We start from the raw sequence: 12938 nt of genomic DNA, 5'->3' as shown, positions 1-12938 counted from the left end.
AGCAATTCCAAAACATTTCCAGTAATGCAGAAATTTTGTGAATATAAATTTGTTTTTAAACCAAGAATTCCACCAATATCTCCAACATCGAGCCACAGTCAGCTACCTCTCTGGTTACCCGCTCGATAGCACCGCAATTGAGAAAAAACAGCACAGCAAAATCTTCAGTATATCGTAAGTTATTGTGATTTTAATGGAGCAAGTGTAAAATACGTGTGTATGGTTTAACAGCGTTTATTACAAATTCTCCTACATATAACGTATCAAAATATATATCAAATATATTGAAAAATCTTACGAATGACTCAAAGTACAATATAAAGGATGGAATAGAATTTAAGGAAAGAATTAACAAACAAACAATAAAGGACAACGAGTTGCTAATCTCATTTGATGTGATATCCCTCCTTCCGAGTGTACCTATAAATCTAGCAATAAAGACGATTAAAGAAAAATGGACTATAATACAAGAATTTACCAAAACTCCAATGGATTTATTTTTAGAAATAGTGACGCTATGCATAAAGGACTCCAGATATTTCACATATGACGACAAGATATTTGAACAAACCAAAGGAATGCCGATGGGATCCCCTATATCTCCCATAATCGCAGATATTATAATGGAGAAATTATTGGACGACTCAATGAATAAACTCGCAAAAAACCAAGATTTATGACTAAATATGTTGATGACATATTTTGCATCATAGATAAAGACGAAGTTAGCAACACATTGACGACACTTAACGATTTTAATCAACAACTTCAATTCACAATGGAATGTGAAACCGAAGGAAAATTACCTTATCTTGACACGGTTGTTCAAAGACACAAGAATCAATTAATGTTGGATTGGTATCAAAAGAAAACTGCATCAGGAAGATTAATAAATTTTCACTCCAATCATCCTCGGCGTATTAAGATTAATACTGCTACCAATTTTATTAATAGGGGTTTAAACATAAGCGACGTAAAATTTCACAAGACTAACGAGAAGAAAATACGATGGATTCTAAAACAAAATGACTTCCCCAATAACACAATCAGTGATCTCATAAAATACGTGAAAAATAAAGTAAATAAGAATCACAACAAACCAGAAGCCACATCCATGGTTTTCAAAAAGACGACATATATACCGAGGTTTTCCCAAAGATTTGAAAAATCAAATATTTACAAAAAGGAGAATTATAAATTAGCGCAAAAGTGTAACAGGACGATAAATGACTTATTTAGCAAAACTAAGACCAAGATAAAAATGGAAGACAAATCGAATGTGGTATACAAAATAAAATGTGATGGTCCTAAAAATCATGCAAAAATTGGTCCACATCGGTCCATAATTATATATAACCCCCATATAAACCGATCCCCAGATTTGGCTTGCGGAGCCTCAAAGAGAAGCAAATTTCATCCGATCCGGCTGAAATTTGGTACATGATGTTGGTATATGGTCTCTAACAACCATGCAAAAATTGGTCCACATCGGTCCATAATTATATATAGCCCCCATATAAAACGTTCTCCAGATTTGACCTCCGGAGCCTCTTGGAGGAGCAAAATTCATCCGATCCGGTTCAAATTAGGAACGTGGTGTTAGTATATGGTCGCTAACAACCATACCAAAATTGGTCCAATCACACAAAAATTGGTCCATATCGGTTCATAATCATGGTTGCCACTAGAGCCAAAAATAATCTACCAAAATTTTATTTCTATAGAAAATTTTGTCAAAATTTTATTTCTATAGAAAATTTTGTCAAAATTTTATTTCTAGAGAAAATTTTGTTAAAATTTTATTCGGTTCATAATAAAATTTTCATCATTTTCAAAATTTTATTTCTATAGAAAATTTTGTCAAAATTTCATTTCTATAGAAAATTTTGTTCAAATTTTATTCGGTTTATAATCATGGTTGCCACTCGAGCCACAAATAATCTACCAAGATTTTATTTCTATAGAAAATTTTGTCAAAAGTTTATTTCTATAAAAAATTTTGTTAAAATTTTATTTCTGTAGAAATTTTTGTCAAAATATTCTTTCTATAGAATATTTTGTCAAAATTTTTATTTCTATAGAAAATTTTGTGAAAATTTTATTTCTATAGAAAATTTTGTTAAAATTTTATTTCTGTAGAAAATTTTGTCAAAATTTTATGTCTACTTTGTCAACCTGAATTATATACGTATTGGATCGATCTTTTTTGATTTAATATATACCACGTATGGACTTACATACAATTTAGAAGATGGTGTTAGGAGGTTTTAAGATACCTTGCCATCGGCAAGCGTTACCGCAACTTAAGTAATTCGATTGTGGATGGCAGTGTTTAGAAGAAGTTTCTACGCAATCCATGATGGAGGGTACATAAGCTTCGGTCTGGCCGAACTTACGGCCGTATATACTTGTTTTGTTTGATTTGTATTCAGATTAGTTTTTGTTTTTATATGTCTTCGTATAAGTAAATATATATTTTTATACCCTTCACCACTACTGTGGTACAGGGTATAATAAGTTTGTGCATTTGTATGTGACGCCAAGAAATAGTGGACATAGACCCATCTTTTACTATACCGATCGGCTTAGAATTAAATTCTGAGTCGATTTAGCGATGTCCGTCTGTCTGTCTGTCTGCCTGTCTGTCCGTCTGTCTGTATATGTAATTTTGTGCACAAAGTACAGCTCGCAATTTAAGTCCGATCGTGCTCAAATTTGGCATAGGGCCCTTTCTTGAGACAGAGACAATCGCTATTGGTTTTGGAAAAATCGGTTCAGATTTAGATATAGCTGCCATATATATTTATCCCCGATGTGGTCATAGTTAGCGTGTTTATCAACCGATTTTCTTGAAATACCGTACATCCAAATATTTTATGAATCTGGAAAATCTTGCGAAATATCAGCCAAATCGTGTCAGATTTAGATATAGCTCCCATATATATCTTTCGTCCGATTTAGACTTTAGTGAAATATCTGGAGTCCTTTATGCATAGCGTCACTATTTCTAAAAATAAATCCATTGGAGTTTTGGTAAATTCTTGTATTATAGTCCATTTTTCTTTAATCGTCTTTATTGCTAGATTTATAGGTACACTCGGAAGGAGGGATATCACATCAAATGAGATTAGCAACTCGTTGTCCTTTATTGTTTGTTTGTTAATTCTTTCCTTAAATTCTATTCCATCCTTTATATTGTACTTTGAGTCATTCGTAAGATTTTTCAATATATTTGATATATATTTTGATACGTTATATGTAGGAGAATTTGTAATAAACGCTGTTAAACCATACACACGTATTTTACACTTGCTCCATTAAAATCACAATAACTTACGATATACTGAAGATTTTGCTGTGCTGTTTTTTCTCAATTGCGGTGCTATCGAGCGGGTAACCAGAGAGGTAGCTGACTGTGGCTCGATGTTGGAGATATTGGTGGAATTCTTGGTTTAAAAACAAATTTATATTCACAAAATTTCTGCATTACTGGAAATGTTTTGGAATTGCTGTGTTTTGCTGTTAACCGATTAACAATTGTATCAAGTTCTAAACTGTTCATAAACAAACAACAGCAGGTATGTTTGATATCTTGAATTGAGTTGAATAAAAAAACTCACCATACCCAGTGTTGATCAGTGGGACTTGTAATTCACAATTACTCCACTAACAATTGGTTACACCATTTACGTTTATAATCAAATTACATTCATATAATACTTAATATTAATAATCTGATAAATAAATAAAAGCTACAAATAAATGAAGAAATAGACAAACTAATAAAAAAGTAAAAGAAAATAAATAAATAAATAAACATATAACAATAATATATATATATATATATATATATATATATATATATATATATATATATATATATATATATATATTATATATATATATATATATATATATATATATATATATATATATATATATATATATATATATATATATATATATATATATATATATATATATATATATATATATATATATATATATATATATATATATATATATATATATATATATATATATATATATATATATATATACACAAAAACTGCAACAAAAACTCCAAAATTAGACAATGGCACGCTAACATTAAAATCTGTGCTATCTGAAATGAAGAGTATGGAAGAGAGAATGAATGCGCATATGGAAGAGTTGTTTAAGCGTATATCCAGTAGTATGTTTGAGTTGGAGACTAGACTAACAACTAAAATAGAAAGTGAGATCAAATCAATACAAGAAAGAGCGAATGATATCGAAGACCGCATTGCATCAATTGAGAGTGAATTGAATATTATTGATAAACTCAAAAGTGAGATTGACGAACTTAGAAAAGAGTTAGAAACCTTAAAAGTAAGCAAAGAGTGCACTCCCGAGAAAGATTTGACATCTGATGCTACACTGAAAAAAATATTGTCGTAAGGTCAAAGATTTCATGTCTTTAAAATACGAATACAAATTTTGCTTAGCATAGAAGACGCATTTCTCTAAAAAAAAGTTATTTTCCTTGTCCAAAAGTCGATAAACTTTTCAATGAAGTCGTATTGTCCTTATAATTAAGTGATTTGACTTAAAAATGGGTATCTTAACATGAAAGAAAAAATGTATAGGCTAAGGTCAACTTGACTTTAATAATTCAGAAAAATTCTTTAAATTTAATGAAATTGTCTTTAAATTTGTTGTCTTTTGCATCTTGACTACAAAGCAAAAAATCGTTCAAATATAGGACATGTTTTTCAAAACTTTATTTTAAAGAAGTTTTTTACTTGAAACATAGCATAATTTCTACTGGAAGTCGAGTCCTAATTTGGAAAACAAAGTTGCCGTTAACTCGTTTTTAAAGGACTTTGATAGCATATGAAGAAAAAAAGCTGAAAAAGCGAAAAATTCAAATTTGCTTCCTAGAAGCAAGTACACAAAACCTAAATTTAAAAGAGAATTGTCTCTTAAAAGTATCCTTACTTGTATTCCCCGCTTCTTTGGCTCGGAATCAATACCAAATTTTTTAAAGTAAAGACAAAATCTTTGGAAACGAGTATGCTTTTTTTCAGTGTATTGTCTTTGGAATTCCAAAAACAACTCAAGAAAACCTGAAAAGTATATTTAATCAGGTGTGTCATTCAATAGACTTCCTGGCTCCACAAATACGTGATATATTCAGGACAAAGTCGAAGAACAACAATAGCCCGGTGATAGTCAAATTCTATACACCATTTGATAGAAATCGCACGCTTAAAGCATTTTCTGACTTTCGAAGAAAGACGAAGGGCGCAGTACTGATGAAATCAGCTGGTTTTGACTGTGATTCCTCCTTTCGCATATATGAAAGTCTCAGCACTCAAAATAGAAAGCTTCTTCAATTTGCTCTTAAAAAGAAAAGAGAAGGAAAAGTTTGGGCAGCTTTCGCTGCAAGAGGCAAGGTATTTTTAAGACCCTGCCGAAATTCTGATCCAATACCTGGTGAGAGTGAATCAGCTATTGAAGAAATAATAAAAGTACACTCATCATAATTTTAATATACCAAATTTGTCTTTTTCACTTTTTTTTCATTAAACACTTTTTGTTTTGTTTTTTTTTTTTCTTTTTAATGAATACTAAGATTGTAAGGTCTAGCTTATATGTTCATATTCGGTTTTCCTATAAATTTTTACTCATATACTTAAACAAAACTGTTTTTTTCTTGGATCTCAGATGAACAATATTCAGAATAATTTCTTTAACGGAAATCAACCTGCATTATAAACATTTTATGTCGGCAAAAGGAGGGCCTCAAAATCGTACATTTCAATGCAAGAAGCTTTGGCGTTTTTGTGTATATATATATATATATATATATATATATATATATATATATATATATATATATATATATATATATATATATATATATATATATATATATATATATATATATATATATATATATATATATATATATATATATATATATATATATATATATATATATATATATATATATATATATATATATATATATATATATATATACACAAAAACTGCAACAAAAACTCCAAAATTAGACAATGGCACGCTAACATTAAAATCTGTGCTATCTGAAATGAAGAGTATGGAAGAGAGAATGAATGCGCATATGGAAGAGTTGTTTAAGCGTATATCCAGTAGTATGTTTGAGTTGGAGACTAGACTAACAACTAAAATAGAAAGTGAGATCAAATCAATACAAGAAAGAGCGAATGATATCGAAGACCGCATTGCATCAATTGAGAGTGAATTGAATATTATTGATAAACTCAAAAGTGAGATTGACGAACTTAGAAAAGAGTTAGAAACCTTAAAAGTAAGCAAAGAGTGCACTCCCGAGAAAGATTTGACATCTGATGCTACACTGAAAAAAATATTGTCGTAAGGTCAAAGATTTCATGTCTTTAAAATACGAATACAAATTTTGCTTAGCATAGAAGACGCATTTCTCTAAAAAAAAGTTATTTTCCTTGTCCAAAAGTCGATAAACTTTTCAATGAAGTCGTATTGTCCTTATAATTAAGTGATTTGACTTAAAAATGGGTATCTTAACATGAAAGAAAAAATGTATAGGCTAAGGTCAACTTGACTTTAATAATTCAGAAAAATTCTTTAAATTTAATGAAATTGTCTTTAAATTTGTTGTCTTTTTGCATCTTGACTACAAAGCAAAAAATCGTTCAAATATAGGACATGTTTTTCAAAACTTTATTTTAAAGAAGTTTTTTACTTGAAACATAGCATAATTTCTACTGGAAGTCGAGTCCTAATTTGGAAAACAAAGTTGCCGTTAACTCGTTTTTAAAGGACTTTGATAGCATATGAAGAAAAAAAGCTGAAAAAGCGAAAAATTCAAATTTGCTTCCTAGAAGCAAGTACACAAAACCTAAATTTAAAAGAGAATTGTCTCTTAAAAGTATCCTTACTTGTATTCCCCGCTTCTTTGGCTCGGAATCAATACCAAATTTTTTAAAGTAAAGACAAAATCTTTGGAAACGAGTATGCTTTTTTTTCAGTGTATTGTCTTTGGAATTCCAAAAACAACTCAAGAAAACCTGAAAAGTATATTTAATCAGGTGTGTCATTCAATAGACTTCCTGGCTCCACAAATACGTGATATATTCAGGACAAAGTCGAAGAACAACAATAGCCCGGTGATAGTCAAATTCTATACACCATTTGATAGAAATCGCACGCTTAAAGCATTTTCTGACTTTCGAAGAAAGACGAAGGGCGCAGTACTGATGAAATCAGCTGGTTTTGACTGTGATTCCTCCTTTCGCATATATGAAAGTCTCAGCACTCAAAATAGAAAGCTTCTTCAATTTGCTCTTAAAAAGAAAAGAGAAGGAAAAGTTTGGGCAGCTTTCGCTGCAAGAGGCAAGGTATTTTTAAGACCCTGCCGAAATTCTGATCCAATACCTGGTGAGAGTGAATCAGCTATTGAAGAAATAATAAAAGTACACTCATCATAATTTTAATATACCAAATTTGTCTTTTTCACTTTTTTTTCATTAAACACTTTTTGTTTTGTTTTTTTTTTTTCTTTTTAATGAATACTAAGATTGTAAGGTCTAGCTTATATGTTCATATTCGGTTTTCCTATAAATTTTTACTCATATACTTAAACAAAACTGTTTTTTTCTTGGATCTCAGATGAACAATATTCAGAATAATTTCTTTAACGGAAATCAACCTGCATTATAAACATTTTATGTCGGCAAAAGGAGGGCCTCAAAATCGTACATTTCAATGCAAGAAGCTTTGGCGGTCAAAAATTAGATTACTGCAGGGATAGATTTGCGGAATCGGAGGTGGATGTGATATGCGTGACAGAGACATGGTTTAGAGATGGTTTACAGGAAACACACTATGCCATAAATGGTTATAACGTGTTTCTAAATAATAGGAAACGTAGAATTGGAGATGGGGTTGCAATTTATTGTAGAAATGGCCTACGGGCTAGAATGGTTAGCAAATCGGAGGACTTTGATGTTGAGTTTATTAATGTGACGATATTTGATAGTACTACGAAGATATTGGTTTCTTGTGTTTATAATCCGAGTAGGCTATTTAGTCTTGATCCCTTTTTTGAGACTTTGAGCATCCATGCTATTGAATATGACTTTATTGTTGCGTGTGGGGATCTTAACATAAATTTGTTAAATACCGATAAATGCAGTGAAGAGTTGTTGGACAAAATTTATTCTATTGGCATGGCGACTGTCAACTGTGCTATGCCAACTAGATTTGCCCCAAATTGTAACCCGAGTCTACTTGATTTGTTTTTAATATCAGATATGGATATGTTACTTTTATTTGATCAGATATCATTTATTTCTGACCATGACTTATTGTTTTGTACATTAGACTTGGCTCTAGCTAGAAATACGACTTCTAGTGAAATTATCTTTCGTGATTATAGATCTGTGGACTTGGAGTCTTTGATGCGAGATGTGGCCTGTGAGAATTGGTCTAACTGCTGGTATCACGTATCGGTTGAGGATAAATTGAACCATTTCCTTGTACTATTACGGGATTTGTATGACAGACATGTCCCCGTAAGGACTATTAGACTCAGGAATTCCTCTTGTCCATGGTACACTGATGCAATCAGGGTTTAAATTCGGCGACGCATTCGGGCATATGACATTTGGAAACGTCTTCCGACATTTGGGAATCGTCTCCAATATACGAGACTTAGAAATAGGACTAATCTTATCGTCAGACAGGCTAAGGTAAGATACTTCGCACGTAAGTTAAGTCTGGCCTTGCCGGCGCGCCAACTTTGGAAGAACCTAGATAGATTAGGAATCCATGGACGTAGTTCAGCTAAATGTGGTATTGACCCTGAGGTTCTTAGTGACCATTTTACTGGGGGTGAAAGTGTCCATCTAGGGGAAACTGAACTTCATCCTTCTCTCTACTGTACATCCAGATTTGAATTTACTCAAATATCTGAGTCCGATGTGTATGGATCTACGTTAAGGGTTAAATCAGATGCTATTGGTGAGGATGGTGTATCAGTTAGATTCTTGAGACTCATTATACAGCACGTCGTTGGTGTTATGACACATATTTTCAATCACTGCATAACGACGTCCCACTTTCCTAGTATATGGAAAGTTGGCAGAATTATACCGGTGGCAAAGATGACATCACCTATTGGCCCCAATGATTTTAGACCGATAAGTATTCTTTCAGTTTTGTCAAAGATATTCGAATCCATTCTATCTTCACAGATTACTAGATATCTGAATGAGAATAGACTTTTGTCTCCATTTCAATCTGGATTCCGAGAGGCACACAGTTGCACTACAGCGGTACTAAAGGTCATGGAGGATCTAAGATCCGAATATGATCAAGGCAATATTTCGTTGATGTGTTTCCTGGACTTTACGAAGGCTTTTGACATAGTGAATCACAGAATACTATGTGAAAAACTCAAGTACTATTTTGGTTTCGGTGAGTCATCTCTTAGTCTTATGAGGAGTTACCTCTCTGGTCGGGCTCAAAAGGTTGTAGTAAGTGGTCTGGAATCCCGTCTTAGGGCAGTCTTTATGGGAGTTCCGCAAGGTTCAGTGCTGGGCCCACTTCTGTTTAGTATCTTTATTAATGACGTATTCTCGGTATGTAAGTATTCGAGAACACATGCCTACGCGGATGATATACTATTGTACATAACTAAGGAGGCATTGGCTATAGACGATACCGTTGAGATGTTGAATGAGGATCTGCAGTTAGTGTGGGATTGGGCGAATTCAATCCAAACAAATGTTCGGTTTTACCTATAAGTATATACCATATTGATACGGATAATTTCCCAATACTCAAACTTGGTTGTTCGAATCTGCAATATGTTAGGAAGGCGAGGTACTTGGGGTTTTACATTAATTCATCTTTGACGTGTAAGAATCATATAAATAGTGTCATATGTAAGGTATACTGTTCACTTCGTAACTTGCGTGTTTCATCTAATCATACACCGACAGAGCTCAGACGTAAACTTGTCATTCAGTTGATTCTGCCATTAATAACTTATTCTGCCGAAGTATATAGTAAGCTTGACGCTGGTTCAATGCATAAGTTACTGGTATCGTATAATAATGCAACTAGATATGCATATGGTCTGAGTCGCTTTACTAGTAAAGGGTGATTTGTTAAGAGCTTGATAACTTTTTTTAAAAAAAAAACGCATAAAACTTGCAAAATCTCATCGGTTCTTTATTTGAAACGTTAGATTGGTCCATGACATTTACTTTTTGAAGATAATTTCATTTAAATGTTGACCGCGGCTGCGTCTTAGGTGGTCCATTCGGAAAGTCCAATTTTGGGCAACTTTTTCGAGCATTTCGGCCGGAATAGCCCGAATTTCTTCGGAAATGTTGTCTTCCAAAGCTGGAATAGTTGCTGGCTTATTTCTGTAGACTTTAGACTTGACGTAGCCCCACAAAAAATAGTCTAAAGGCGTCAAATCGCATGATCTTGGTGGCCAACTTACCGGTCCATTTCTTGAGATGAATTGTTCTCCGAAGTTTTCCCTCAAAATGGCCATAGAATCGCGAGCTGTGTGGCATGTAGCGCCGTCTTGTTGAAACCACATGTCAACCAAGTTCAGTTCTTCCATTTTTGGCAACAAAAAGTTTGTTAGCATCGAACGATAGCGATCGCCATTCACCGTAACGTTGCGTCCAACAGCATCTTTGAAAAAATACGGTCCAATGATTCCACCAGCGTACAAACCACACCAAACAGTGCATTTTTCGGGATGCATGGGCAGTTCTTGAACGGCTTCTGGTTGCTCTTCACTCCAAATGCGGCAATTTTGCTTATTTACGTAGCCATTCAACCAGAAATGAGCCTCATCGCTGAACAAAATTTGTCGATAAAAAAGCGGATTTTCTGCCAACTTTTCTAGGGCCCATTCACTGAAAATTCGACGTTGTGGCTCGTTAGTAAGTCTATTCATGATGAAATGTCAAAGCATACTGAGCATCTTTCTCTTTGACACCATGTCTGAAATCCCACGTGATCTGTCAAATACTAATGCATGAAAATCCTAACCTCAAAAGAATCACCCTTTATCTCGACATGGCGCAAAATGATTCTTGGTATTGACCTAGAGGATTATTTGTCGTATAGGAATTTGGTTTTCTTGTATAACCTATTGTACTCACAGAAACCTGGTTACCTATATGAGAAAACAGTTTTTGGTTACTCAACGAGATGTCGGACTATTATAATACCAAGATTCAGGTTTACCAACACCAGCAGATTTTTTTTCGTTAACTCGATCAAATTGTGGAATTCATTACCGCAACGTTTAAAAAATGTAACAAGAAAAAACAGTTTTAAGTTTGAAGTATTTCAATATCTTTTAAATTATTGAGTTCCTTTTTTTCTCTTACTTGCTTGATATTTCTAAAACTACATATAACCTAGACCAAATTTTAAAATTTTTAATTTTAAATTTTGTTGTACTATTTAATAAATATAAACCTTTATTGTTATTTAGCTTAGGATTTGATAATAATGACATACTAATTCTTAGAATTAAATTACAATTAATGACTTTCTTTATGATGTATACATTGAACTAAAAAAGAAATACCTTCTTATTGTTCTAATGTGATAAATAAAATAAATAAATTACAAATAAATTACAAAAAATCCTGACGTGGGATCTCGCTTAAGTCGGCGGTATGTGCACATATCACCTAATATAGTTCTCATTTTTTGTTTATAGTATTCTTTACTCATGGCTACCGTTTTCCCCCCTTTATCTGCACTCAGGATTAATATGTCATCATTCGATTTTAGAAATTGTCTTGCTTCCCCCACTGTGTCTAATACTAATTTGTCTCTTTTGGTTAGTTTCTCTTTTCGTAGATGGTCATCTATCAATGTAACTAGTTTTATTCTAGCATTCTCTTGCTGCTCTTTATTCTCTAATGTTTGAATACACTCTTCTCCTTCTGCTATTACATTAAACAATGGGAAAGTTGTTCTTGTTGTAGGAAGAGCGAATTTTGGTCCCAGTGAGAGCAACCATTGAACGTTTGGTGGTATGTGTTTGTCCGTGTTGTTGACGAACCAATCGTCATTGCGCTTGAATTTGAGTTCAGCGTGTTGTTGTTGTTTTAGTGTAGTTAACTTCTTTATGTGTGACAAAATTTTCCATAGAAATAAAATTTTGGTAGATTATTTTTGGCTCTAGTGGCAACCATGATTATGAACCGATATGGACCAATTTTTGTGTAATTGGACCAATTTTGGTATGGTTGTTAGCGACCATATACTAACACCACGTTCCTAATTTAAACCGGATCGGATGAATTTTGCTCCTCCAAGAGGCTCCGGAGGTTAAATCTGGAGAACGTTTTATATGGGGGCTATATATAATTATGGACCGATATGGACCAATTCTGGCACGGTTGTTAAAGATCATGTTTAATGTCAAACGACATTAAACTAATATCATTTGTTTTTTTTTCATTTTTTTATTTTTCATTTCATTATCTCCATTGCCATTATTCTTTTCATTTGATCAGTTTCCTTAATTTCCTTATTCATTTGTATTCTTATTCTTTCATATTTTGTTTATTTTGAATTACTTTTAACATTACTTTCGTATTACATTTTAATTTTCAACATTCATTTGATGTTTGGTTTGTTTTCATTTGTTGTTTGTTTCTTATTGGAAAGACTGTTAGGAGTAACAACAACAATAACAACACTCAACATCATCTACATCCAGTGTAGAGAGTGAGTGTTGGTATTGTTATTGTTGTTGCCTGTGATCTTTTTTTCTTTTACTTTTGCCCTTGACCAATATAAAGGGAAACAAGAAAGTCAGTTGGTGAACGACTTGCTTTGTATTCGGTGCGCTCGACTAAAAAAACCCAAACAAACATCAA

The 12938-nt window shown here is 32.7% G+C and overlaps 2 long non-coding RNA genes across 2 annotated transcripts; one reads left to right on the top strand and one right to left on the bottom strand.

The window, feature by feature from the left end:
- Window positions 1-15: 15 nt before the first annotated feature.
- LOC142223597 (uncharacterized) lies at window positions 16-1105 on the top strand. The gene is made up of 2 exons (XR_012718813.1): window positions 16-174; window positions 232-1105. It is a non-coding gene; the product is annotated as an uncharacterized LOC142223597 (long non-coding RNA).
- A 2017-nt stretch (window positions 1106-3122) lies between these two features.
- On the bottom strand, window positions 3123-3478 carry LOC142225934 (uncharacterized). Its single transcript, XR_012719521.1, has 2 exons — window positions 3338-3478; window positions 3123-3280 (listed from the first exon to the last, which is right to left on the bottom strand). It is a non-coding gene; the product is annotated as an uncharacterized LOC142225934 (long non-coding RNA).
- Between the last annotated feature and the right edge of the window lie 9460 nt (window positions 3479-12938).

This window comes from Haematobia irritans, chromosome 2 (genome assembly GCF_050003625.1).
Source record: "Haematobia irritans isolate KBUSLIRL chromosome 2, ASM5000362v1, whole genome shotgun sequence".
Lineage (NCBI taxonomy): Eukaryota > Metazoa > Arthropoda > Insecta > Diptera > Muscidae > Haematobia > Haematobia irritans.
This window is presented reverse-complemented; position numbering and strand designations above follow the sequence as displayed.